The sequence below is a fragment of the Lonchura striata genome, chromosome 4 (assembly GCF_050655825.1).
Source record: "Lonchura striata isolate lonStrDom1 chromosome 4, ASM5065582v1, whole genome shotgun sequence".
Taxonomy (NCBI): Eukaryota; Metazoa; Chordata; class Aves; order Passeriformes; family Estrildidae; genus Lonchura; species Lonchura striata.
In genome coordinates, this window is record NC_140706.1 from 36,753,324 (window position 1) to 36,779,159 (window position 25,836).

At 35.9% G+C, this 25,836-nt stretch overlaps 1 protein-coding gene and 1 pseudogene across 2 annotated transcripts in view; both read right to left on the reverse strand.

Moving 5' to 3' along the window:
- The window catches only part of GALNTL6 (polypeptide N-acetylgalactosaminyltransferase like 6), a 437,146-nt gene that overhangs the window by 373,904 nt on the left and 37,406 nt on the right, over nucleotides 1–25,836 (reverse strand). The gene's annotated exons all lie outside the window — the stretch shown is intronic.
- LOC146767589 (uncharacterized) lies at nucleotides 1,763–25,143 on the reverse strand (annotated as a pseudogene).

Consider the following 25,836-nt stretch of genomic DNA (forward strand, 5'->3'; position numbering starts at 1 on the left):
GTTCCCTGGCATTCTACCCTGTAAAATGCTTCAGAGGAAAGTCTCTATAGAGTGATTAAAGGAAAATAAATCTACCTGTTTATTAATGCAACAATGGAAGTGTTTTTCTTGTGGAGAATTGCCAGATGAGAGAGGGAAAAAACTTTTAAAACAAAATGTGACATATTTGGAATCTACAAGAGGTAATAAATGGATTAGTGACCAGCTCACTACTTTTGAAAAAATTGAATAATTATTTTAATTTAGAAATTTTATGAAAAAAAAAAAACTTAGCTTAAATCCAGGTTCAAAACTGCAAATATTGTGATTTATACAACGTTTATAAGATTCTTCACTTTATTGCTTTAAAGTGTGCAGATAACACTGTATTTTGGACTTTACTAATTGCTAAATCACTTTCTAAGTACACATGATACTTTTATCAATACACACATTTACACTTTAACTCCAAGCTGGGATTTGTTAACACAGCTCAGCATCAAAGTTTTGCTCCTGTCACTCTCTTGTATGCCAGATGAGATCATAGCCAAGGCAAAAGTAGATTTTGAGACTTAGAATTGCTATAATGACTCTGCATCACCTTGCATAAACTATTTTGCAATAAACAACTAATGCTGACAGTAAAAAGACACAGTCATTTGTGATTTGGAAACCAGAATATTACCAGGTCAAGGGAAATGAAAAAGCATTATAATTCTGATACTAAAAGATTATTGTCTTTGTAAAATGCACAGCATTTCACTAGGAATAACATTACATTTGAAGCCTGAGTAGCTTTTTCCAATAAATTATTTCTACAACAATAAATTAAGGAATCTCCGTAGGAGAGAAAGACATGTTATAGCCTAGGATACACATATGTGGAACAACATAGCTTTTCTTATATAAGGATTAAAAGAAAAATTCACAGGAAACTAAGTTACATTTACATGTTTCTACACCAGGTACTGCTTCTCTTAACTAATGAACTGCATGGAAGCATAGAATAAATTACAGGAAGAGCAGAAAGAGCAATAACCATTCCGAAAACACAAAGCACATCAGGTTTAAAAGAATGCAGCCATCACATGCACAGAATTCAGCCAAAGTTACTCAAACAAACTTGTTTCCAAAAAACTATATGTAATTATAAATACAACCTCAACTGCAAATCAGACATTACATGGGAAAATTATTGAATTTTTAAATTTTTTTCTGACTACAGTGAACATTTCTGATTGTAAGAACATTTTTTGTAAAAATCTCAAGATATGTCAGTTTCAGAACATAATGACTTCCAATACATATGAAGTTTTTTCTTATGTTCAAGTGAACACTTCAGAATCTGTTCACAGATGAAACACGTTTATTGATTCATTGCTGTAGGTAGGTAAATTGCTCAAAAGCTATTCCTTAAAAAATATAAACAAAAATGCCTGCAGTGATTATACATAAATCTTGTTAGTATAGACGTTTATAGTACACAGTATTTTTTCCACACAAGCCTTTTTGTATCAGTATTTTGACATTTTCTTAATCAATGATTTGTACATAAAGGCCAAAAAAAAAAAAAAACCCAGCTGCTGGAAGAGAAACATATTTGGGAATACATATTTGCATATGCACTTACAAAAGAACATGAAGGTACTTAGCCTAAGGTGTTCTACACAACTTCTATTCTGATATAGTCCATTTTGATGTAAGTTCTACATCCATCTGTTTTCTTACTACTAAACATGGTATCTTCATTTATATAAAACACTGTGATGGAGCTGCCTGAAACCAAAAAAAAAAAAAAAAAAAAAAAAAAAAAAAAAAAAAAAGCCAAAACCCACAACAAAATCTCTTAATACCTGTAAGCCACATCTCAGCTATTTTGCTTCAGCGATACAAAATCTTTCCACAGAGGAAGGCTGATCTCACAGCGTCTCTTTGTTTAAATTCCCACTCACTACAAAGACAGTCTACTGCATGGAGAATTCACATGGAATATGACAGAAATTTCTGACCTAGTTAGAAGTTTTGACATACAACAAAAGAAGAGGCAGAGAAAGAGACTATAGTTTAGCTAGTCAATATGGTTTAATTCAAATTTTGGTTATTCAAAGGAAAAACATACTTGGGAGCATAAAGGTAAAAAGAGATACCTATTTCTTCCCTTTAAAATAATGTTCACTACATTATTGGATTTTTCCAATATATACATAGTATTTATTTATATCACATTCACAATTTTATAACAGAACCACAGAAGAGTCATATACCAAAGAAGATAGAAGTGGCAAAGCACAAACATTGTCTGCTGCATATGGTCGGCTATTCTCTTTTTTTCTTTTAATTAATTGCTTTTGTGTAAAAAGAATTTGCTCAGAAAAACCTCATTTTTTTTGTGTTTCAGAATAAAAAGACTATGAAATAAACATTGACCTATCTACTCGGTCAGGTTGGAGGAGTGAAAAGAAAAAAAGTCTTATTTTCTTAGGAAAGACAAACCAATTTCAGTCTAAGATTAGCTCTAGCTTTGATTCTACAAGTAACAGAAACTGAAGAGGTAGGGAAATGAAAAAGGAAAATAGAAAAGAGCAAGCAAGAAAAATAAAAAATCTACAGCTCAATTTTTTTTTTTTCAGCAGGACTTGTACATTTGGGAAGGAAGAAACAACATTAATAACCACCAACAAAAACTATACCTTCCATTATAACACTGAAGCTAAACAATTATAGGCTTGGCTCTCCAAAAATATAAGTGCAGTGAAGAGAGAAAGCACTGCAGTTAGAGGCCCAAGAAATAACAGAGAGTTAACATGTGAATACATTAAGTAAGTGCATATGTTTCATAAAATAACTTCTCAGTGAACAAGCCATGAAAATGTAGCACTCCAAATTCTCCGGAGAATAAACAAAAGAAAAGTCTCATGATTCCTTCCTGAACTATTTGCATGGTCTAAACATACATGTTCTTTCAAGGAGAGGGAATATCACGACTTAACTAACCATCAGGGGTGAAGATAAAACTGAGGCTAATACTGAAAACACCAAATAACTTTATTACAATCATTTCAAATATCAAGTTGCACCACACATTTACTTAGCATTCGCTTTTTCCTTTTGAAATGACGTAGTTATCATCAATATTGTTGGCATGTGTCATGGAAGTATTTGGAAGATAAAGAAAGAGTATTTTGCACCCTTCTCACTGGTACAAATCACAGCCTCTTATCCCTAAAAGCTCTGTGTGACAACTTATAATAGGCTTTTCTGGTCTCCCTGGAGAGAAAACAGTCCTCAAATAAGTACTAAGCACACTATTGTACATTATATATTTTATATATATCTCGCCTTTTTCTGTATATATTATTGTGTTTACAGTTATGGTGGGATGAGGATTACAGAGTTACAAAACTACATAACTCACTAATACTAAGTATTGCTGTAATAAATGTGATTCTTTTAAAATAGCTATACTTCATTATACATTTAAGAAACATATCATATTTCACCTATTACCTGTATAGATCGATTATTAGTGAAATATTCCTTCACCTCTTTTTTTTAATATTAATTTCATTTTCTTCAGCTTCTCATGAGTTGTAATCCACAAACAGAGATAGAAAATTCTCCATGACCATTCTGCCTCCAAAGCATTTCTCTTTCTTTGAAAAGCCATATAACAAGAGATCTTCATACAAACAAGACACTGCATTTACCAGCTGTTTCCCATGCAGGATAGATTTTGCCTTTGAAAGGTTTTAACAAGCCGGCTGGCTTTGGGCTGCCTTGTTCAGCTGCTCTCCATTGATCATGAACCTTCCCAGGGTGCTCTCTACCTGCTACTAGTTATTGTGGGGTTGCCACACCAAGAGGAAAGCAAATCCTCTTGTAAAAGCTCCAATTATATGACTCTTAGCCAGAGCTTCTTTATGAAAGCTGTCACCAGCTGAGAGCACAGACCATACATCTTTTTGTGGAACAAACTCACTAAAGCAACAAGAACAAAAGATGTGAATTTAAATTCCATATTTGTTCCTAGCTTGTTTGTTTTTTTTTTTGTAGTTTTCTACCTCTAAGCATAGCCAGTGACTTTGATGAGAAAGACCAGATCCTATATGCAAGCCACTGAAGAAAAAGATTTGTTCTTATTTATTTGTGTAGATTTCCTCTGCACTATGATAGGTCTAGTATGAACACAAGAGAGTGACTGGAAGATCCAAATGAAAACACCAAATGTCTAGATGATAATTGTTCAGAAAAACACTTATGCATATCTCACAAAGACTAGACAATTCTATCTTCAGAGTCACGAACATTCTCTATTTTGTAATAACAGCAGCTGCTGATTCACAGTGATTGTCCTTCTGCAGCAGATTTATTTGGAAACAAGTATTTAATAGTAAAACAAAAGCATATGACCAATTTTTCAACTCTATTCACTGAGGATGTATTATTAATCCTTTATTGTTAGGAACACTACAAGGCAAAAACGATACATTGTAATAGTTAAAAAGGTAATGGGAGATTAATAACGTGAACTTCTCATAATTCCCTTTCCATTGATAGTCAATCATCCAACTGCATTGACAAAGCTTAAATATTATACCTTGCTATATCATTAGTATTGAAGTATAAGAACAGAATTTGAATAAATTAGGTCCAAAGTGAGATTAGGCAAGTTCTAATTAATACAGAATTTTAGGCATATGTTTCAAAATATTCCATCTTTATTAATATTCTCTGTTTGCTTCCATGGCACCACCAATTCATTGCATTTCTCTGGTTATTAACCAATTTCTGTACTCTTGACCTTTGCTGACCTTCCAACAAAGATTACAGAGGCACTGGGCATAAACCTCCCCTGTATTTTTATGTGGAGATCAAAGATCTTCACTGGGAATTTCCAGGAAAACGTCCCCATGTCCCTCTGGAAGTCAAGGCATATTTGTTTTCCTGCTACTCTTCTATCAACATACATGTAATCTCCTTCTAGCATCCTCTACACATGCATCTAGAATTAGAGATTATTGCTTGTAAAAAATACAGTAACTCATTTTTATGAAGTTGTTTATTTCCCCACATTAGAAAGAGACATTCTGTAAGATGAAGCAGGAAATAAAATTATTTCCTAATGTTATTACTACTGTTTTAGAGCACCATAATTTTAAAAATAACTGTATGAAAGCTCTTCATTCATTGCAGTCTCTGGAAGACATTCAGGCATACTTTGCCACATTTGATATATGATAAGTGCTTTTTTTTTTTAATGTCCGCAGTTAATGAAGATTAAGACAATATTTACTGCAAGTGAATGAGGAAAAAAAAGGGTTTTTTTGTTTTACCTTTATTTAGTAAAAAAAAAAAAAAAATCTGCTCCTATGCACTAAAAAAATAAAGAGAAATTAAATACTAGCTGATTCTGCTTGGCTCTCCTCTCAGGATGCAAGAGGAGGGGCAGGAAAATACTCAGTTTCTCCAGTATTCCTTTTTCATCTGTCAGGTGATGCAAGACATCAACATCATTTCTCTTTCAAAGGTTATTCCACAGGGGCGTTTTCACTGACTGCACCTGTGGAAAAGGACACAGATAAACTACTGAATAAAAAGGACAGGCACAGACACCTTAAAGATACCACAGGGAGTTTTGTTTTATAAGAGCTTAGAGAGGGGGGAAAAGAGAAATTACCACAGAATCACACAATTGACAGGGCTGGGGGGAACCTCTCAGAGATTATCCAGTCCAACCCCCCTGCCAAGGCAGGGTCACCTGTGGTAGGTAACAGAGGAACACATCCAGGAGGGTTTGGATGTCTCCAGGCAGGGAGACTCCACAATCTCCTTCAGCAAGCTGTTGCAGTGCTCTGCCACCCTCAATGTAAAAGAAGTTATTCATGCTGAGATGAAATATCTTGTGGTTTAGTTTATGACCACTGCTCCTCATGTTGTCACTGGGCAGCACTGTAAAAATCTGGCAACATGCTCTTGGCATTTCTATACATGTCTACTATCATATGATAATGTGTAATAATCTACTTCCAACTCACTTGGCTTAATCAGGTCTTCTTCCTGGCTGGTTCAGGCTCTAAAGTTGATTGGTGCAAAATGTTTTCAGACAAAAAGATCTAAGAAAGATGCTACTCTTAGCAAGTACCCGCATCAACAATGTGAAATGAGACCAAAGCAAAGCTGGAACCTTTCTGGTTTTTCCAGAGCATCCTCTGACAGGTGACAAAAACTACTGCTAAGTATATTATCTCAGGGGGAGAGAAAAGGAATACTGGGCAGCATCTACACCAAAGTTAACTACTAGGCCATTTTAATAATAAATAACACAAATGAGCAAAAACTCATGCCAATTTTAGTTAAATTTTAATTGACAGGTGAAACATGAAAGGAAGTGTATCTCTTCTGTGATTATGAATTTTTAACCATAGGAAGTTCTCATGGGTAAAATACTAATAACAAAAACAGATAATATTGCAATTAAACACTGAATTTAAAAGAAGTATGCAAATTATATGGTATTCTGCCTTCAGTCTTTTTTTCATTTGCCCTATGAGAGATCATAGAATTGTTTTTAACAAAATATTTTGGAAGATGTGGGGTTTTTTTCTCCCTAAGTAGTTTACTCCTAGTGCAAAAGACAAAGACTGTATCTTCCTTTCAAAAAATCACTGTAAGTTAAAGAACAGAAAAACAACTCATGTGCTATTCTCAAGAGAATTCATAGGCATGACTATGCAAAATGAATGCCTTATGAAGGTTATCACAAAATTCTCCACTAAAACATTACATTAATGGATAATAAAAGTAATGTGTAGATAGATTAGATATCCCAAGTTTCCCTATTAAATGTGCTGTCTGTTGGGGCACAGCTTCTGAATTCTCTCAGTGATATTTACTTACCAAAAAAAGTCACACGAGAGTGGATGAAAGCAGAATTTTCCCTACTTATTACAAGTTTATCATTGAGCTATTTAAAGAAAACCCAAAACTTCAGAATAAAAACCTCTCTTTTAAGAACTGAAGACACTAATGCATTTTTTAAAGGGTGAAATTAACTTGTATGTGGAACATCATTTAGAGGACACAAACATCAAATGGTGCATGCAATCAATCTCATTTTATCTTGAGGACAAAAGCTCAGGTTCAGATAGTCTGAATTGTATTTATGCTCCCAAGACCTTTGGTTCTGGATACTTACAGGCAGTCAATAAATAGAAAAAGTGCAGATCTGGGTAGAATTTAGGTCAGCTGGATTTACATGTAACATGCCACCACTGCAAGCTGTTGTGAGCCACCTTGCTGACTTTGAGGGCTCTGCCTGAATGGAATAAGCTCAAGGACAAAATTGTTTCAGCAATGTGTAAACAAGTGATCTACCATAGACATGAAATCTTTCCTAATTAATACTTTGCATTAATCTCTGCAGAAAGAACACTTGACTGTGTGTTAAAGGTACTTTTGTTACACTGCCTGCCTCTCTTTACAACCAGTATCTCTTAAAGATTACTCAAAGACATAGCCATATTTTATCTAAAACTGGCCAACATCTGCCACACAATCTGCGAGTAGTTTTGACAAGAATTTTGGGGGTTTTAAGACCCCAATTTTGAAATAAGCTATATAATACACTTTTAAGGTTAAGGCTTATACCACAGTGCTTCATATAAAATTATTTTTTAATTTCACAAGATAACGCCAGTCTTTTCAAACCTTAAAGAAAGGCATATCTCCGATTTTTAGCCTACAGCCTAAAAAAATTACTAACCTAGGAATAAAGACTTCTAACTCTAAATCAAAATGCAACATTGAGGAAATAAATTCCCTATATAAGAAAAGAAACATTATTGATGTACGTATTTATAAATTTAAACAGAATTAAACAGAATTAAATTCTATTTAAACAGAATTACTGTCCAGCACATAATTGGTCAGGACATTAGTATGTGTCTTGATGGATGCAATTCTTCAGATATTGGGCAAGGAAGAAGAGCAAAAGAAAACAAATTTTTTAACATAACAATTTAATACATGAACACCTATTTAATTAACAAACAAAACGCACACATTATACAAAGGGAGCTCTCGGATATACATATTCATAAAGATGGGCAGAAATGCATGGTCAGAAGAGGTTAGATCAGCCAGACAGGACCTTGGGTTCTTTTTGGCAATTGTGGGGCTTCAAAAGACAGTTGACCTCACCTCACAGCTCAACTGTTCAAAAGGAAAAGCAGCGAGGCACATCTCCTTTGAAGCTACAAATCACCACCTAAAGAGAACTGGGTCAGCACCATGTTCTTCTGAATCCCCGCAAGCACTTCGGAAGCTAGAGGGGGAAGTCTTTAATACCATCCCTGGCTGCTTCCAGCAAGATGAAAGAAACTAGCTTAAGTTATACTGAAAACATTGAAAATGTTTCTCATTTTTTGACCCTTTCTTCTAGAGACATAACAGTACAACTTCATCAGGCTTAGCAGCTCTGTTCACCAAGTCATTATCCAAATCAGGAAGAGGTCCTGACATTTTAATCCTATGCTCTCTCGTATTTTCTATATGTGAATTAAAAAGGAATGTTTGAAAATTATAATAAATAATTACTTCTGGTATCAGAAAGGGCAACAATTTCAACCCTTTTCAGAAACAGATGATACAACTGTGCTGCTCCAAGGAATACCATCTGAGGATACACAGCACAACCACAGATACAGCAAGTCAAGCACAAACTATTCCCCTGCTCAATGCCTCAAACATGACATTTAAAACTAAAAGACTGAAGGATTCTGAAAACCTTCCAGTAACTGTCAACTCTGACTAGAACCTAATTTTCTTTAAGGATACACATTTTTGTGTAGTACAGTGATGCTGATTAGTTATCAGATGATTAAAGAAATCATATCAGATGCACAGTTTAAATAAAACTACAGAGCCTATCTTTATAACACATTAATTATTTATCAGAAATTCCCATCCAGATTTCTCAGCTCCATGATCAGTCCCCACTGAACTTAAGAGAGGGGAATCAATCCATAGCACACCTATTACTGTTTTTTAATCTGACATCTGGATAGGACCAAAGAATAAGAGTACATCTCCCCTCCAGCTGTTTCTACCTTCCATCCCATAAGCAACTTAGTGAAAGAGGAGACTGTAACAAACCCTGTTATGACATTTAGCTGTATCACTCTTATGACCATTTCACATATATGCCCAGTTCTGGAAAATTCAAATACCTGGGCCCATTAATTCTTTATGTATTAATGCTCACGAAAAAAGAAAATAAAAAAAAAACCCAAACAAAATCACAAGCCCTATGCCTAAGTCATTCAAAGACTATTTTCTTATGCTGTTTTTTTGAAGAAATCTACCTGGAAATAAAGTAATGTGCAAATCTAGAGCCAGAGCAACATTTTCCTCTTATGGGAAAAATCTTTACTCATCAGAAATATTCACTGTCCAATACTGCCAATCAATCCTTGAAGCTATAAAGCAAACCATTCAACCACATTTTGGCATAAGAGAAGACTAAAATAGTCCAGAATTTTGCTTTGAAAGGTGTGTGAGTTGATTCTTTGATCTTTTGGGCTGCCCCTGGGAGCTGAGGCATGGGCCCATAGGGATGTGAAAGTACCCACTTTCTTCTGTGTTAAAGAGACAGAAGGACCCCATCTCTATAATTGATTAATCTATTTGTGGGTAATACAATGCTACCAAGCTGCTGGAATACGATGCAAGGGCACGTGGAATCGCTTTCCTCCACATGGCCATTGAGCAACAGACATCCTCTGGATCTTTAGAGACTTCCATGTTTTAGATGACTTCCAGCACTGCTGATTCTCTCAAGTACTGTATACCATAATCTGCAGTAGTCCACTTCCCTAGGGAGCTCACAAAATCGTCCTTAAACAGGTATCTTACCCTCAGACTTGAGAAGAGCCATCTCCAGAGACTGCAAATTGCTTTCCTCTTTTAATTCCTCTTTCAAGTCACTGATCTCTAACAGCAGATCCCAACTGTTGGGCTTCATGACCTTCTAACTGCTGACTGTCAGCCCTGTTATGCCAGCATTCAAACAGCCAGGCAGAAATCCACTCACCTGGTGAACAGCTGTAATCTTTTGACAAGTCTTGAAGTGCTGATCAGGGACCAGGTAACTGGTTTCCTGTTTGTTTCACTCCTTTTAATTTCTTTGTTGAAGGACTGGCTTCTTCATCCAATCCCTCTTCTCCTTGTTTCCCTGCTTCTTCTTCCTCCTTTTCTAATGGATGACATGGACATGTAGCTTGCCATATTTCTTTTTTTTTCCTTCTTCACTACTGGGGCAATTACTGTAGTAGTTGTTGTTTGAGTCCCTATCTCAACCATAATGCCCTCAACTATAGTTTGGGTTCCTGCCCCAAATAGTTATTGAAGCAACTACTTCCTCAACAGTTCAGTGCTCTACAGAGTACCACAGTCCTCTGAGAGTACTGAACTGTGACTTGATAGGCACAGGCCAGGGCCAGTATAGGGCCAGAAGCTGCTGGTTTTCATTGGGGTAGGCAAGGTAGGCAAGCCTTCTATCAGGTCATGTCTCAGTGTGCCAGGGTTGGTTACCTGTTCAGGTGTAAAGTCCGAGAATAGGAAGCGAGAACCACTCTGGGAACCTGCCCAAATCATTCCACACATCCTGCCAGCCACCAACTGGCAGATTTCAATACCTCCTCACCTAAAATTTGGTTTTTTCTTACACCAGGGTATCACTAGATCTCACAAACCCCACCATGTGCCAACAGTATTAGTTTTATTAACAGTATTAAACAGCACAGATAAGGATGAGTAATGACCATGGGAGCCTGCATTATAAGAGCATTCACATCAATCTCAGGCAGCAAAGAGAAGGATAGTTCCCTCACTGTTGTCCCAGATAACTAGGCCACCAGGGCAAAGAACAGAGCCATTGTTTGTGTTAACATGTTCCCAAACTCAAAAAAATACAGAGATAAGCCATACAGCAAACAAACTCCACGTCCCACACAGGAGCTTGCTGCTAGATAACTGGTTGTCTCCCCTCCCAGGATCCTGCCCACCCCCAACCCCTTGATGGGGACATCTTGGGAGACAGCACTGATGCTCTGCCAGCCCTGCCCAGCAGTAGTCAAACACTGAGGTGTTATCAACACCTTTCCAATTCAAGCAGACCCAATACAAAGGGAAAAGCTCACAACAAGCCATCTCAAGTTTGCTTCAATATTCTACAAATATTAAATCAAGTATCATGCTACCAGCTCATCTCTGCAAAAAAGGAGCGTTCTGCTCACAAGAATGTATGCAACCACTCAAAGGATTTAAAGTCAGAACTGTAACATGCAGCCTGCTTTTATTCTCCTCCAAAAACTGTCCACAGTAAAAAAGATAAAGGCACATTTTACAGAAACAAGCATACAACTAGGTGTGTGCTAGTAGCGAGTCCCAAGATGAGTCCACTGTGCAGTAAAATTGATACCTGAGTGAATCACACCATCACAACTCCTTAGACTTTCCAGGCTCAACCTGCAAACCCAGACTACACAGGATTAGCAGCTATGTATTAAAGCACAATAAGCCAGGGTCATCAGGCTCACTGCACAAATGCTGCACTGATTAGAAATGGGAGAATCCTATGCCAGATTAAGAAGCACATGAAAGCCAATAGGCACAGCAAGGATTGAGGCAGAGTCACACTTCACAGCCTAAAATTCCATCATCTTTGTTAATAATTAGTTCAAGGAGTAGAAACTCTATCCCTGCCTCCTCCCTCAGTTTTCATCTCACATAATCTAAATTTAAAGTTTTTAACAGCCTTGCATCAAGTCCCAAACGTAAGTATTTTCTGGATCCTCTGGCTATAAGGATCATGGACAATACTTCTATGGAAAGTAGTGAGATAAAATGAACACTGTTCATCAGTCAGGACTCTCCAAACTTAAATATATTTCTAAAAATATGAACACCTATCATTCTCACAGAAGACAGAATTCATCAGAGAGCATTCCATTAAGAAAATAGTGTATGAAAAGAAACACTCTGCTGAACATAAAAAGCTATACAATAATACTTTGAAACAGCAGAAAACATTAACTCTTTATGTTGCAGTTGAGACAGCCACAATACACAGAGCACCACCACACAATTTCAGAAGGCTGTAAGCATTCACCCAAACAGAGTAACACCACACCTCATCTGAAGGCTTCTGGTAGCCACCCATACAGAGAAACATCATCCTACTTCAGAAGGCTGCAAGTGTCTGCCCTTCTTTACCCCAACCTTTTATACCCTCATGCCCCTGCACTGCCCCTGTGTGCCCTCTGCTCCCCTTGGTGGTTGCTCAGAGCCCCTGGGCACTCCCTGGCTCATTGCTGCCAGTGCTGCTCCCCTGCTGCTCACAGCTGCACCCACTGGGGATGAGGCTCGGCTCACTCCCAACCACCACAAACTGTGTACCTACATCTTTACACAGAAATTCTGAGTTTACCCCTCAATTACAAATACCTAGAATGGCATGCTTGAACACTGACTGTATGCAATAGCCCAGCCTCCTGTTAAAACTCTCACCATAGACACTGTGCTCAAACTAAATTATGAAGACAATCACACTTTCTCCTATAATGACATTCAACTTCCTATGTCCCAGATGTTTTTTAAGCATTAGCTTTAAGATCCTTTTCTAGAGTAATCCAGCACTTGAGATCTTTGGACTTTTTTCAGGAGTATTCACCAAACTACATCCATTTTGCCACTATGCTACCATTTTCACTATGCCATTCTCTCTGACTTCACTGGAAATGCAGTCTGAAAATAAAGAACTTTCTCCAGACTTGATAATCCTTTGCTTGCAATTATTTTATTCATTCTTTCTCTACAAGATAATAAAACAGGTAGCAACTGTAGCTGTATCTGCTTATCTGCTAGGTAAGGACATCACATGATAAAATGTGCAATTACTCTAATTCATCAACTCTATCATTTTGATACATACATACACATAATTATGAACACACAACCACATAACAAATAACGAAAATGGCCATTTTTCACCTTATAATTACTACTACTGAAAACTGAGAGAACTGCAAATGGGAGACAAGCATCTGAACCCAGAATATAAAGCCCTTCTCTATTTGATGTCCCTACCTAGTGAAGATTTTGCTACTTACACAACCAAATCTCATCTTTAACTTAAGGCACTGTCAATTAAGTGTCAACTAAGTGTCAATATCCTACAACCAAAAATGAATGGCAACACTGGTGATGCCCTCGTTGTATTTTAGGCCTCATTTGGCAATGATACCTCCTGGGTAACAAATCTTGTACACCTGCAGGTAAGAGAACAGCCACACCAATCTTGTCATAGTGATAGAAGTTGCCAGCAGTATGAAACCTTCATCACAGTTATTTTTCTGCTTATTAAATATAAAACCAACAAGAGACATCATAATGTCATTCCCCCACTATTTTCCTCAACAACAGGCAACTCTGGGAACCCTCCAATTTTAAAGCAGTCCACTTCGCCATATTCCTTTAAAATAATGAAACTGGGCAATATACAAATTTAAGCAGAGATAAAATAAAATAAACTTGCAAGAAGGAGCATCAGTACTCTGGAAAAACAGCTGCTTCAAGTGGCATTTAAGGCTCCCATGAAATTTATTGCCAGAACCCAGCAATTTGAGAAAATTAAAAACGTAAGAAATATACAGTTATACAAAATCATTTTAGCAATAATTTGTAATCAACTGATGAAATTCATAATTTAAGCTCTCACACTGCAAATTGCATGGCTCAGTTTTACACAGCTAGAAGAGAATGATGAGATCTTAAAATACACTGTATTAACCATTATTAGCATGAACTGCATAAAAATTCATATTAAATGAGTTAACATGTTTTCAGATTTGAAAAGGTGTATTTATAAGCTACCAAACACTACCAAACAAACTCAGTCTTTCAGTAAATTCTAAGATAAATTTATATTGTTTATTAAAAATATAGAAAAATATTTATAAATACAAATGGAAATACTTAAAATTATAAGTCCTACTGATTTACATATGATCTAGTTTTCCATTATTCAGAGTTAGGCTCCCAAGCTGAATTTAAAAATCAAGAATTAGTTCTCTAAGGATGTGGATCTCATATGTTTAAATCACCTGTGAAACAGGGAATATACATTACTTCCATTTAAGCATGTATAGCTTTTTTAAAGGTAAATTTCTTGTGCTCCTAAGCAATATATTGATGCAATGACCACTTGTAATTCCAGCTTCAGAACGATAGAAAACAGTATTTTTACCACTGAATGTATGTACAGATCTATGCCTATATAGAAGAGGATGATTAATGATTTTTTTTTTAAACTTGGCCAGAATTGTGTTTTTTTCTATAGCTGATAATAAACAAGAAACATTATGAATAATTTTAAAGCCTATATTAGAAAGGACTGTAAAAATTCCTGCTTTATACACTAATCTGTCCCTGGTATTTCAAAGCTGATGTTCCTGGTGCTTTGTTTTACAAAGATGGCTGATATGCATCTGTATTAACTCACAAAAAAAATGCTAAAGTCCATCAATGTTACCTAGTTATAAAAATGACATATCTAAGAAATGACAAAGACAACTCTATTCTATGCCAGGAAAAGAGGAAATTTTCTTAGGAATAAATCTTGTTTTAAGACATACAGTGTATCCTATTTGAAGAGAGGATATTAAATGCAGAAGCATTCACTAATAATAGATAGTGAAAACACTAGATATGTTTTTTTTCCACACCATTTTTGCCACTAAAATGAATTAACTACATTTATTAAGAAATAACTTGATATAAGTTCCATTAGCTGAATTAATTAAACAGTGGTTTAAAATGCTGGAGCAATTACTTCCAAAGTTTACTCTGGAAATTTATACTGTATAGTATAATACTGTAAGATTGTGATGGTACTTTCTTATTTGAAATCTGTCTTTTGCATGTTATATTTTCACAGCACAGTCATGAAACAAACACCTGTAAGGGTTTGAAATGCATCCTACGCCAAAGGTCACTACCTACAGAGTGAGCAGCTGTGCACATCCATCTGGATAAGCCCTGGCCATTTGGCATGAAGACACATTACATCATCAGCAACACTGGACAGATACTGAATACTCTATGAAAATTTGGCTATATATTTCTATAATTTTACTAGATAACTGTGGTGTCTATGAGGTTTCTTTGTAAATTATATTCAAGCAAGTAATACATCTGAAATAGATTTTCATTTGTCTAGACAAAATGCCTTATGCCACCAATTACTCTGCCTGATTAGATCAGATTCTTCTATGGTACCTTAGAACCAAAATACCTTCATCAGACTTTGCACAACCACTTTTTTTTTTTTTCTTTTAAAATATACATATACCAGGGAATTATTTATATGTTTTTGAGAAAAAAAAGCACCCCAACATGTATGTATTTGATATGCAAACCCTCCCATACATGAGTAACTTCATTATTTTGTGTATCTCCACTGGCTTCAATTAACAAAGAATTCTAATGGTCATTTTAGAGTAGTTGGATACGTGATTTCATTGCTGGCAGAGTAAGCTCATTATCATACAAAGACTGGAACTCTATTCATGGAAAACATCTATCTCATTCAGCGGTATTCAGCAAGTGTTTCCACTATCACAGATCTTCTCTTAAGGAGTTCTTTTTCTCCAGCCACCTTGGAAACCACGCACAATATATAAATCCTGCTGTCAAATAACAGGCTTACAGTCATGCTCCCTCATGCAACTGTATGGTTTTATGCCTGAAATAGTGCTCTCTGTCCTTAAGATCTGTGATCATGGATTTTCACCTGGGGAAGACTTTGGTCTTTGCTGTCCCTACTCAGGTGAGGTTTACACAGTCTAAAACACCAGAGTAAGAGCTCAATGAACTGGTGGCTCCAAACACCACCATAAATAAGCAAGGTAGATGCAATTTCAAACCCAGAAGCAGTTCCTGTTACACATCATTACTAATCTCCAATCATAGTTACTGATGTCAATTATATTTAGTCGGGCAGTATCAACTCAAGTATCTGACAGTTTAGGTAGGTTGCTGAGGGAAATAATTCTTATTTCAATCACGTAGGACATTGCCTTGAACTTGCTCAAGTGGCAACATTCCTGTGCTAGATATCTGCCTTTATCACTAGATTAAAATGAAAACACTGGAGAAAAATTTGGCATTTTACAAACAACACACAAAAGTTTTTGTTTTCTTTTCAATGCACAGCTAATACAATTTTGGATCCCTCTCAGCTACAGCAATGGTGCATTGCTCATATCCAGACCAACGATCTGGAAGGAGCCTCTTTCCAAACCTGAATAGTAGGTAAGTTCTTTATTTCTCCTTTTTATTCTTTTTTTTAAACTTAAAACTTCTCACACCTCATTTTATCAAATTAACAGAGTCTTATTTTGAAAGCACTGGATTAAAACCCTGTGCTTAGAAGTAAGTAGACTTTGAAATGCTTCATCAGATATGAATCTCGAGCTCCTGCTGCCAAATGGCACATACATGGACCAGCTGTATGCTAGTGGATGTCATTGGGATTTTCTTCAAGTGAAAAAAGTATGCACATCTAGAGAAACTTATTATGAAGGAAAAGTCTACCAGTCCAGGTCTCTGCAGCTACTAATATTTAGAAAATTTAAAGATCTAGCATTCCTAATTATGATGACAAATACAAGCTCTGAAAAACACCACATTTGACAGAACTTCTTCAGGTGTTCCTTGCTGCTTTTACCAGTGGCTCTAGCTACAGCTTCTAGCTTCTATTTTTAAACTCCTTCCAAAGTCTTCAGGAAAGAGCAGACTTTCATTACAATTTGCCATAAGACAAATTGCTGATGACTAGAAGATAAGCCATGTGTCACACTTGTTAGACCTTAATGCACAGGAAACATACTTTTTCAAATTTTAAATGCAGTATTTAATTAACAAATTTAGATAAGCCCAAAATGTGGAATGCACTTCAATAATGCTAGAGATCATTGCATTGATAGTGTTGCATTAGCATGTATAGTTAATGTATTCACAGCATGCAAATCTCTTATACTCTTTTGGGATAAAGATTATGGTTTGCAGAGATTTTCCTTTTCCTTCTCTCTCCCAACATGAAGGTTGTATTTTTAACTTTTACTGGAAGCAATGTGCAATTGCATCTCTCCTAATTTTCCCTAAATACCTATAAAATGGTAGCCACTACAAATAAGGAATCCAATTTGTATACTGGGATTCCCATCCAAATCTCTCCCACTCAGCCTCCAGTCAAGGTAGGATTTTTAAGACATTCTCAACAACGAGCAGGTCAAATGTATGGATTAGAGTTTCAGAACTCTATTCCTTTGCTATAATCATATAGGCTAGGCACTGCCTGCCTTGGGGCTCTTTGTTCGGTTTTGCAATCTGTGCAACAATGCAACTTCTTATTCTCACATAGCTGTAACAGTATCTGTAAAAAAAAATAAAGAACAACAAAAAATCTTTATTGAATGCAGTACAGCCCATTTCAAACTGAAAAATAAACTTTTACTTAGAAAAAAGGGAAAAATGAAAATTAAGTAACATTTCGCTACTGAACAGTATTCAGTAAAGTATTAGGAGTAGGAAGGGAAGTTGGAGAAGAAGAAAATCACACAACAAAAATACCTAAATATTAGATGCTAATCTTCCAATACATGTATCTTTATTAATAACAAGTTTCATTATACCAGGCATCTGTCTCCCCACAGCTGTCCTTCTACACTTTGAAAGTGACAGGACCATGAAAAGGTCAGGAAGAAAAGACAGAATACTACCAATTGCACAAAACTGCAGGGATGATATTCAAAATAAAACTGTTGAAGCATTCCAGTTGATGTCTTCATAAAACCAACAATTAAGCCCTTACTCACTGTCCTTGAAAGTACTGAGTGCAGCCCCAATTAAAAGTCCTACATATGTGCAACGGTGAGTTAACAATTCTTTTTGCCATTCTTTCTCCTTCAGAGCTCATTAATGCACTGCTGTTACTCCCCCTCCTGCAGATCATCTTTTATTTCAACAGCATCCAGCTTTCTTGTCTGCAAAGTTAGGATTTTTTTTCTTTTATTTCTGACTATTTCTTTAAATGGTTTATGGTTTACAAGATCTGACTAAGAGTTGCTTCTCTCATTTCTAAGGATCTATATAGAACATACTGGCTCACTGGAGTTACTATCAAATCCAAACTACAAAGAACAAATGCAATAATCTCCTTATTTCTTCCTTTCCTCTGTTGACTATCACATCTAATCATTCTTAGGATAAAATAAATCAGTCTAAAAGCCGCAGGGACTATATTGCTTAGCTACTCACTAAATAAAAACTATAAAAATGACAAAACTGTATTAAAAGACTTTATGGAGGCATACAAAATGTTGTACTTCCACTGGACATTCTATCTGAGCATTTTCACTTGTAAATTTACTTTATTTAATTTTTATATGAAAGAAAAAAACCCACTCTATTCTTATTGATGCAGTGCATTTTCCAGACTGGAAAGTTTGTATTTCACTGACCATTTTTATGTCCCTACTTTTTTTACTGAGTCTTCCACATACAGCATCTTATACCATACAGCATCTCTGGCTGATGCTTATTGGGTCTGCTTTCAGTGCAGGAGGATTCACACAAAATATTCCCGTGCATCAAACAGGTTTGCTCTAAGTCAAACAACTCTCTTGTCTGTCTCTTTGAAAGGGTGCAACCAGCATCACATAGGTCACTTATTGGAATTTCAGGGGAAAAAAAATTCATGCTAGGGATATTATTCAGTGTTAGGGTTTACAACCATAGCTTTTTTAAATATGGTGTATCAAAAGTTATATTGCAAGAGCTCATGAATGTTTAAAGAAGCTGCTACTGAAAGAGAAAACACTGAAGTATTCCTCCTCCTAAGAAGGTTCACCATAACCTGCTCAGTGTCTCCTTAAGCAGCTTCAGAAGTCCTTTTGACTTTTAAAATACAATGTTTTTGTTATATAAACTACATCAATAAGTATTTTTGTTCACGAACAGGATGTTAAATGTCGATTATTGTAGACATTCATTTGAATATTTTTTCCACTAGAGTTTTTGTATTTTCTTTCAGGTTTGTGGATTTTAACCGCAATTTCCCCTGAACTCAGCTTGTGTGATAAATTACTGAAGATTCAAAGAGACAAGTTTCTCAACACATTAGAAGTCAGTAAAATTACATCACTTTATACCACTTAAAAACTTAAAATCTGATATAGGTGTTTTAAGTCTTTCTCTGCAATTTTGTATCTCTCTGGAATATTTTTATCGAATATAATTTTATTGAATAGTGTAAACTGTTAGGGCTTTCATAATCTTCTTTATGGCTGGAACTTGCAATTCTGCAACCAAACTACAATGAGTAGATTATTACAGTATATTTAAAAAAAACAGAATTCAAAATCAGACAGTTTTATAGCATGCCTCCTATTGGCACTTTTCTCTCTCTCTCTTAGCTACAATAAAATGTATTTATAAACAAAATAATTACTAGATTTATATACACAAATACTAATATCTAACACAGACATCTTATACATTAAATGTTTCTACCTTTTGAGTTTCAGTTCCACAACACACAGAATCATTTGTCTCATTCCTCCCCCATGGCATTTAATATTATGGACCATTTTGTCTGCGATGTTACTATCACAGCTGAACATAATCATACCTAGAACATGAATACAAAATCTACCATGGTTTTCTCCAGAAAGATAAACGGAGAAAAGGGAAGGAGAACTGGGGAGCTAAATGGGAATGCAACATTGCAGTTACTTGTCAATATACACTGGCAAATGCTTTAAGTACCACTCTGAGATTTCAGATACACTGTTAGAATCCAACAACACAATAAATTTTCAACAATTAGAAAGAATGCCAATAAGAAAAGCATGATTTTGATTGCATAACAAATGTAATTGTAAACTTGGGTCTTGAAAATACACAATACTACTCTTTCACACAGGCAAACATTTTCTCTCAGTTATTACTTGTAGTTAGCTTCCCAGTAAGATGTGTCCCTGAATGCACATTTGTATACTTTTGTATTTTCCTACAAAAAGTGACTCGTATTTCCTGCCTGTTTCAGTATTCTTCTGCTTTAGAAAATGTCAAATTGTTTTAGCATACACTGTCTGCAGCACTTCTCTGAGCTGGATGTAAGTAGATGGAAAAAAGCTCATCCAGACAGGCACTGCTATCAGCCGAGAGACAGCAGACATTTCACTTGGGCTCTGCTGTGCTGGTACTTTCCAACTCCATGCTGAACAGCAGCTGCTGGCTTTGGGAATGATTCTCCACTCCGCCTCAGTGTAAAATCAAACAGAGTACATCACAGATTTTTCCAGCATGGACCTACCGAGTTGCACATTTTCACACTTGGCAACAATCTCTAGTGGTAGAACTAAGTGGCTTCTCAGGCCAGGGTGGCTCATGTGCATGCTGTCCCAGAAGGACCTTCCTGGCTGCTGCTTGGCCCCAGCTGGGAGCCTTCTATGGCCCAAGAACATCATTTGGAGCTTTTTGATTCAGTATACTTGCAGCACTGTGAAGGCAGTGGTGCAGCTTCTCCCTGCATTTATAACACAGTGCTGAGGATTTCCATTGCCTGCCATAAGAGGATGCAGAGAAATTTTAGGAGAAAATATGTTTATTTGGGTAAGACTGAAAGACCAAAACACAGAAACAAACTGAATTTGAGAGTACAGAAGCACAATTTCATCCCACCTGATACCAATTTCCTAGTTAAAAAAGTTATCCTACAATCTATCCCAACATTTATCAATTTTTATTTCTTCTAAATCACTACCATCATGCTGTTTCCTACTAAAATAAACATATTAATAATGCAGACCCTTTCCTTTTTTCATCTGTCTTTACATTGTACAAAATTAAATGCTCTCAAATTCCCTACAGTTAACCACATGTGAAACAGCTCTAAGGATATATTACATAAAACAACAATATTTTCACAGTATGTTTATGCAAGTGTTTTTGCAAACGTCTCTATAAGTTAAGAATAATATAAAAAAAAATTAGGAAAGACTGTGCAGTCTAGTTTACTTGAGATGAGGTTAAGTAAAAATTAGCGAATTTAATGTAATAAATTAAAATAAACTGCCTTGGAAATTATTAACAATTCAATATACTTTGTAAAAATATTTTGTTTCTCAATTGTTAAACGCCTGTTCTTCTATCACCTTCCAAAATTGGTTTGAAAAAAATATATCACAGAAACCTGCCTCTTGATTTTTGTTGGTTATAACAATAATTGTATCAGTGCAATTATTGTATTTAGTGTGCATTTTAAAACAATAAATAGACACAAGTAAAACAACTCAAGAGCAAATTCCTCCACCTTCCTTCTTCCTTGACCATGTCCTGTGATGCAGGTCATGTAATCTCCTTTGTAGCAGAAAACCCAAAGGCACTGTGATTTTCTTTTTAACACACATCTTCAGTTCCAGGCACCTTTAGCTTTTCACTGATAATAAACGTTTTCCTTTTTAAAGAAGGATTCTTTCCTGCTACTGTCACATCACCTTTCTCCTGAAGTCTCCTGCCCCATCACTTTTACTTTTTCTCCCTTCCCACTGCTGCTTTTCTGTTTCTAATACACCCTAACTGCATCAGTAAATGAGTTAAATTCAAAGTAAATCACAGTCAATAACCAGGTTATTTTTTATATAAACATATAAACTACACAGGGTCTTATGGAAAGAATGGAGCCCAGCTCCAAGCAGTTAGTTCTTACTGGTTATCAGATCTTTGGAGAAAAGCAGGGATAAAGGTATGGAGACACCCATTTGTGCCACCAGCTAGTTTCAACTAGATTAGCTTTTAATATCTCCTATTTTTGTAAGTACAGTGCTAAATCTAAGTCCACCTCTGTCTGTATGCCATGCACAAAACAGGTAAATAAATGAGTCCCTTTCCTCAGCTTCATTTGCTATCAGCTCCTCTATCCAATACTTAAGACAAGATACGAGAGTTACTTTTTCTCTATAGTGCTTGCTACCCATATCCTTCTTTTTCATATTGTGATATTGGCACTGCCAAGATATCATTAGTACCTTGAGAAAACAATGCACATTCAGGTAATGTCCCCTCCTATTATTTTACATTGAACAATAAGACATATTTCATGCATAAATCAATCACACAATACAATCACTTTAGACAGGCATAAAAGAGGTTTTCCGTATTACTGACCAATGCCATGGAGAAAAATAAAGGAGAGCACAAACCAAGATGAGTGCAGGTCACTCATTAACTGAAGCAGAGAAAATCCAAAAGTCTGGCTACATTTCAAGTTACATATCTAAAAATCAGCAACATCAAACTTAGCTCCTGGGTTCTCAACAGTAATCCATAGCTTTTGAAAGGAGGACTTATCTACTTTCTTTTTAGAAGAAAATATATTTTTCTAATAGCAAAACTGGGAAAGAAGAGCTATTAGTTGACCCAGCTTTTCAGCATGAAGCTCTCACTTTACAAATCTTGCCATCCATCTGGATTTATACCTCAATTACTTTAATTGGATCACCCAGAAAATAAAAAGGCACTGAATGGGTACTGTTCAAGTTCTGTTAAGCATCTTTTCAATGTATTTATTATGTCAGCAACATACAAAAAAGAATCTTATGAAAATTCAAAGGTGGAGGGCATGGGGAGAGGAAAAAAAAACTTTGAAAATCAGTAACTTCCGAGACCTTCAAAAGGTGCAGAAGATTAGGTTTTTTCTAGTTGGCCAGGTCAGAGAAGTGCTTTCCTTCTTCACTGTGACAGAGTGCATAGCCCTCCCAACAGAGGTATGTCAGTATAAAATAAACACCTCTTGCTCCAGTCTTATTATTGTTTTGCTCCCTGACTTTTGTATAGCAAGACCAAAGAGCTTTCAGCTCTGAAGTCAGTCCTGTTATTGATTCCACTAACAGCAGGAGCAGAACAGAAGTAAATTTCCTCAAGAAGGAAATCTCACTCTATGCTGCTTTTATTTCTGGCTTACAGTGATCGGGAGTAGACAACACCAAGGTACACATCACCTTAAGCATGCCAAATACTCAAGCCTTCAGCCTGAGAAATCAGGAAATTAAGCTACTACACCTGAGCATTACTAAAATAAAAATAATAATTGCTTTCTTACAATTGATAATCTTGCCTTCTCACTACCATTCTTTTTCTTGAGGACATGACATTAGTCTAACAAGAGGTTATAAGTCACACCTTGTATTTAGGGCTGAATTAATAGTCCATGGGGAAAAATACTGGTATGTAATTCCTTCCAAATTAGTCTACTTCTTTCAGTAGCTTTGAGGACATTTTATTAAGGCACTAAGGCTACTGCAGGTGAATAAGAACAATGGGAATAACCCATCAAGACAAAAATGCTCTTGAAAATACCACTGGGAGCTAAACCTGTCTTCTTATTACCTATATTTTGTACAGCAACAGCTGGGACTTGAGACCAAGTCACAGTAATGCCAAATCACTTTGTTGCACAAAGGATTACACTTTTTGCCAAAACTGACACCACTTGATCAGACTCTTGATTTGAAAAAAATGGTGAGGAAACTAACTTTTATAAATTGTGAAAAGTATTCCTTACAGTCGTTTGTGAGTTTGTGACCTTAGAGTAAGCAGGTCACAGTATGCCCTCAGAGCCTCTACTCACCTGTCAAGACTCTCAGTTCAGTTGATGAGATTCTCCCAGGCTTCAGGCCTGGGAAACTTAAAGATAAAGAATGAAAACAATTATTATCTGTCTTTCTGTTCATGTTGTTTATAGATATGATTCTCCAGAGTATGCTATTCATAGTTCACCAATAGTGTGAAAGGTTTTTACTTTGAGACCAATCAGGTTTCACCTTAGCGAGTCAGATTATAAAAGGACTTGTTATTTCTTAATAAATGCTCTCTTTTTCACCTTCTGATCATTGGAGTCATTCCATTCTGTCCTGTCCCTGACTCAACAGCGCCACTCACCAGTTTACTCTGCTGCTGTGTGTTTGCACATAGATATCCCACTGTGACAAGTCACTGTAAAAACCAGTTAATTCGCTTAGAATGTGGAACCAGTGCTCCCTTTTTTAACTTGTCTGTAACTGTTTGGATTATATGGATCTGATCTCATTTTTTCAACATCTTTCTTTAAGAGAATCTAAAGGGACCTGAGGAGAAAAATATCTGTACCTGTAGATTAAAAGATTGACTGTTACGAATCTCTCACAATCATGCAAGCTCCTTGTGGATGTCTTCATGATGTGGATCCTTGTGGGTCCCTTCCAACTCATGATATTCTATGACTATGTGATTCCTTCCCACAGCAGGAATAGTTTTGCTTAACCACCTCTAATGACTGCAACTATTCCACAGACTGGAAAAGCATTTCTCATGTTGCCAGGACAGTAAGTTCACTCAGCTACCACCAGTACCTAGAACAAAGCAAGTTTACAGGACAGGTAAACCTCACTCTATCTCTGTTCATATATTTTCCCTAGAAATTGCTACCTGTTAATGAGGAGAATAAATTACCCATTTAGCTCATTGTATAAGAGTCTTTTACTCTCAACAAAAATCCCACCACCATTATAGCTTCACACTTGTTTTCTGTAATAGCACTCTCTCACTGGAAAGAATATAAGAAAATAAAAAGCATTAAAGTGCCCCAAACCAAGAGTGAATGATAGCCCACAATACTAATGTAGTGAATATTTGATATTACTGATTATTTTTAAGGGATTTTTTTTCCCTAAATCAAATGGCATTGTGTTTCACTTAACTTGCCTTTGGCGAGTTATATTTAGAAATATTTAGCCTGACTCCTTCTTCTTCATGGTTTTCATATTCTGAAATTCCAAAGCTCCCAATTTAAGACAATGACTAAGGAAAATATAAAATAACCAGATTCATCTTCCTCTCTTACTATATATATACATTAAAAAAAAAGAAGCTTAACTAAGCCTTTTCTTATAAAAATACTGAGTAATCAATCACTGTGTCTGACCCAAGTATTCTTTCTGTCTAGAATTTTTCGCTATTGTATTGCTTAACATGTTAGAAAACAAACAAAAAATATGAATCATTGTTTCAGGCAGCAACTATCTTTCAATCCTTTCTAATACACAGGAAATGAATTCATTCTTTACTGAAAGCACTGTCTTACTCCACTGGGGCTGTTTGTCAGCTCCTCCAGGGTGACACTAAATCAAGTTGCAAAGTACTGTAATGTAAATCACAGCCTAATTTACTTGTCACTGTGTTGTGACACTTGGTTAAAAATGCTTTTTAATTGCAAAGATAAATTATACATTAACAATTCTTGGTGGCAGTTTCAATACTGCATCAGATTATTTCACTCTAGAGAAAGGAGCAAACAACTACACAACAAGAAGCTATGACAGAATATTTTAAAATTGTTGGGTTGTTCAGATTTATGGTGTTGGTAGTGTTGTGATGATTTCTGTCCTCCACAAAAACAAAAGACATAATCAGTCTTTTCTATTCAGTAACTCATGAAGAAAAAGTACTCTGTTTTCCTGAACCTTTCAGATCATCCAGCTTCTTGCTTGCAAATTAGTCAGGCTCCCTATAGTAATATGAACTGGTTCTCAGTCATGCTGAAAAATAAGCCTTTCTCTATTCTATAATCTAGGACAGGGGAATGATTGAAAACAGAACAAAATATAGTTAGAAAAAAAAAAAAAGGAAGTTGTTGAGTAATCTTTAGTGATTTTGAGTATCTTCACCTTTGGAATTGCTTTTCTCTCCACACAAACT